This window comes from Triticum urartu, chromosome 6 (assembly GCF_003073215.2).
Source record: "Triticum urartu cultivar G1812 chromosome 6, Tu2.1, whole genome shotgun sequence".
NCBI lineage: Eukaryota > Viridiplantae > Streptophyta > Magnoliopsida > Poales > Poaceae > Triticum > Triticum urartu.
This window is the reverse complement of record NC_053027.1, coordinates 83,548,460-83,553,231: the sequence shown is the minus strand read 5'-3', so window position 1 is coordinate 83,553,231 and position 4,772 is coordinate 83,548,460.

The following is a 4,772-nucleotide window of genomic DNA, read 5'->3' as shown; positions in this document are numbered from 1 at the left end:
ATCAACTTTCTGATTTCTGGGTCATTGGGTACATAAACACGGTCTTCAAACCATAGAGTGTCGTGCTCATCCTCACGAAATCCTTTAGCTTTTCCTTCTTTCATCTTCCCCTTTATGGAAGCAATCTCCTTGTCAGATTTCTGAGCTTCTCTGATTCTGTCCATCAATGTTGACTGAATCTCCAATGCTGCTACATAGCCTCTCGGAACTATTTCCAAACATAGTTCACGAAAATTTTCTGCTAACTCCTTGGGTATTTCTCCCGTCATTAACGTATTGACATGGCTCTTGCAGCTTAATGCATCAGCTACTACATTAGCTTTTCCGGGATGGTAATGTAATTTCATATCATAATCCTTGATAAGCTCCAACCATCTCCTTTGTCTGAGGTTCAACTCCTTCTGTGTGAAAATGTACTTCAAACTCTTGTGATCCGTGTACACCTCACAACGATTTCCAATGAGGAAATGTCTCCATGTCTTCAATGCATGCACTACGGCTACTAACTTCAAATCATGCGTAGCATAATTCAATTCGTGGGGCTTCAGTTGTCGTGAAGCATACGTAACAACTCTTCCTTCCTGCATAAGCACTGCTCCAAGTCCTCGACGTGAAGCGTCGCAATACACCTCATAATCCTTGGTTTGATCTGGCAAAATCAACACTGGTGAGGTAACCAAACGTTTCTTCAACTCCTGAAAACTAGCCTCACACTCCTCAGTCCATTTGAACTTAGTATCCTTCTTCAGCAACTCCGTCATAGGCTTAGCGATCTTTGAGAAATTCTCAATAAATCTCCGGTAGTATCCTGCGAGTCCAAGAAAACTCCGGATCTCTCCAACTGTTGTTGGTGCTTCCCACTTGGTCACGGTTTCAACTTTAGCGGGATCTACTGCTATACCTTCTCCAGATATAACGTGTCCGAGGAATCCTACTTCCTTCAACCAAAATTCACATTTGCTGAACTTGGCGTATAATTGGTGTTCTCTGAGCTTTCCAAGTACCAAACGCAAATGCTCCTTATGCTCCTCTTCATTCTTCGAATAAACCAGGATTTCATCAATGAACACTACGACGAACTTATCCAAAAACTCCATAAACACTTTGTTCATCATGTTCATAAAATAGGCAGGCGCGTTAGTCAGTCCAAATGACATAACGGTATACTCATATAGTCCATATCTTGTGGTGAATGCTGTCTTAGGTATATCCTGTTCTCGAATCTTCAACTGGTGGTATCCGGATCGCAAATCGATCTTGGAAAACACTTTAGCTCCTTGCAATCGATCAAACAGATCGTTGATCATTGGTAGTGGGTACTTGTTCTTGATCGTTACTTCATTCAATCCTTGATAATCAACAACCATCCTTAACGATCCATCCTTCTTCTCCACTAGAAGTACTGGTGATCCCCAAGGCGAAGAACTTGGGCGAATATATCCCTTGTCCAGTAACTCCTTAATATGCTTCTTAATTTCCACCAAATCTTTTGCTGGCATCCTATATGGTCTCTTCGATATTGGCCCAGTGCCTGGCAAAAGCTCAATCAAAAACTCAATATCTCTATCCGGTGGCATGCCTGGCAACTCTTCGGGAAATACATCAGGAAAATCCTTTACCACTGGTACTTCCTCCTGCACAACTCCTGATAAGGAATTTACTTGTGTCCTGTTTGGCGCATGTCGGGATACATACTTGATCCTTCTTCCTTCTGGCGTTGTGAGCAAAATTCTCTTACTGGCGCAATCGATGTTTCCTCCATACATCGACAGCCAATCCATACCAAGAATCACATCCAGACCTTGGGATTCCAAAATAATTAAACCCGTTGGGAAAACATGCCTTCCTATACTTAATGGCACTTGAAAACATTCTTGACTGGCCATGTACTCCGCTCCTGGTGAGCTTACTAGCATAGGTGTTTTAAGAATCCTAGTGGGCAGGCTATACTTTTCCACAAATCCCCTTGATATGTATGAATGCGATGCACCAGTATCAAAAAGAACGAGTGCAGTAAATGACTTAACCAAAAACTTACCTATTACTGCATCGGGCTGAGCTTCAACCTCCTCCACATTAACGTGGTTCACCTGTCCCCTGTTGAAAGGGTTCGGCTTCTTTCCCGAGCTTCCATTGCCGTTTTGTCCTTCAGGACAGTCATTTGCATAATGTCCTGGCTTTGAACACTTATAGCAAGTGACGTGGCTCAAGTCCTTCTTGGCTGGGGTTGATGGGGTGCTGCAGTTCTGTCCATTACTTTCTCCATTCCCATTACCATTCTTGGTGCCATTGTGATTGTGCGAGCTACCTACTCCATGGGTATGCTGAAAATGTCCTCCTGGTCTAGGGATAAAACGAGGCTTCTGCTGAGCTCCTGAATTATACTTTCCTTGTCCATACTTCCTCTTGCGGTTCTCAATTTGCTGCTGCTCCCCTTCAATCATAAGAGCACGATCTACCAACTCCTGGTAGTTGTTTAAGGTGGCTACCATCAACTGCATACTCAACTCATCATTCAGTCCTTCCAGGAATTTCTCCTGCTTAGCTGCATCCGTAGCAACGTCATCTGGGGCATAACGTGCTAGCTTACTGAACTCCTCCACATACTGGCCAACTGTCCGTCCTCCTTGGCGCAAGTTACGAAAATCACGCTTCTTCATGGCCATTGCTCCTGCTGAAACATGGGCAGTACGAAAAGCCTGCTGAAACTGGTCCCATGTGACAGTGTCGACTGGGAAGGTGGCTGTGAAGTTCTCCCACCAAGATGCTGCGGGTCCTTCTAACTAATATGCGGCAAACTTAACCTTCTCCACATCAGTGCATCCTGCTGTGGTCAACTCCCTAGCTATCTTGCGGAGCCAATCATCTGCTACTATCGGCTCGGTGCTACTGGAAAACACCGGCGGATTCAGCCTAAGAAAATGGGCTAAGTGGTCAACAGGTGGTGGTGGTGGTGGGTTGTTGTTGTTGTTCCCTTGATTCTGATTTTGAACTAGCAACTGCATCAAGGTGTTCTGCTGCTGGATCAATTGGGTGAGCTCCGGCGGAAAAGCAAATCCGGGGTCACGTCTCGGAGGCATCTGAGGGTTTAGAAAAGATGAGATATAAGAATAGAGGGGGTCTAAAGAGAAAACACTACCCATATGCACATGATGCAAAAGCACACAATTCACTTCAATCAATCAAACAAAGGCATACAATCGGTCTAGCTATCGCAAAAGTGCTCGGACTACTATATTTACATGGTGGACTACTACTACTGATGAGGTGGTCTACTAGAAATATTCTAAGGTTGTAGACTCCATGATATCTGCTCCTGCTTCATCCACATAGTCATTATCGCTACTATCTTGCTCCGAGTCGGTGCCGTCGATGATGATGTAGTCTTCCGGGCTAATCTCCTTGGGTTCCTCGTCTTCATCTACTGGTGTCGGTCCTCCCATAAATATTCCAATCTTCTTAATCAGATCGTCGTTCTTCTCTACCAATACTTCAATTTCTTCTTCATAATCTTCGCGTGTAGCCTTGAGTTCTTCCTCCAGTTCCTTGATTCTAGTCTTCGCCTTCTTCAGATCTATCATGTCGGCGCACATCTAATTCTCCTGTCGTCGAATGTGCTGGTTTAACTCCTGAATAAAAGCTGCAATTGATCTATCCTTCCTGGTGCTAATCATCTCCCAGTGTTCATCTCGGCGTCCACAAATCTGGTAGATAGTATCCTTAAGATCCTTGCGGTAGACTTCTCCAATGCGTCCCATGGCGATGTGAGCTGCCATGCTCTTTCCTAGACTCCAAGTTGGTGCATCAAAAGAAAACTCTATGGGCTCAGTGACTAGCATGAACGTCCTTCCTGGAACTTGAACTTGTATCATCCAGCGCTCTTCTTCAGGTAAAGTGGCGTTGTAGGTTCCCGTGAAGCTTGGTACTCCTATGTTCAGGTATCTAGTGACTTCCTTCAAGTGGCGTCCAAAGGGTGTATCTTCATCCGGTTGGGTGAACTTGTTCCTTGCATCTGTCATCCTAAAGAGTAGAAAAGATGAGAAGTCAGAAGAGAAGAGAGTGAGTAGTGATCTAGGTCTTTAGCTTAGTGGTCGTGTCCTACAGTCAGCGTGTGCTCTGATACCATCTCTGTAGCGACCAGACCTCAAACAGTCTGATCTCTGTGCTCCGGTGTCATCCCTGGATCAGTAATGCTGACACCACACAGTACTCGGAGGATTTATAGCAGAGTAGCAATCACACACTTATTACATCGAGTGTCTCAAAAGAGAACTTATTACAATAAATATGGCTTAAGGCCATCTAGTGACGATAAAAGCGGAAGGCTTGGAAGATAAGTGAGTCCATCAACTCCAGCGGCATCACTGAGTATAGAACCATGACCTAAAAACTCCTTAATCGTCGTCTGAAAAGTCTGCAACATTAACGTTGCAGCCCGAAAACGGGTCAGCACATGGAATATGCTGGCAAGGTAACACATAGAGAGTAATGGAATGCAACAGCTATACTATATGCATATTTGGCTGGTGGAAAGCTCTATGGTTACTGTTTTTGCGTAAAGCCAATTTTTCCCTACTTCAAAGGAATAAAATTAATTACTATCATGGTGGTTGTTAAACATTGAGAATGGTTGACAGCATTCTCAATCCCAATTAAGTTCATCATTAAAACCCATCAAAATTAATTTAGAGTAACATGTTGAGATTCACATGAAAATCCAGGTACAAGATACTCAAGATGTCCATAACCGGGGACACGGCTAATCATGATTA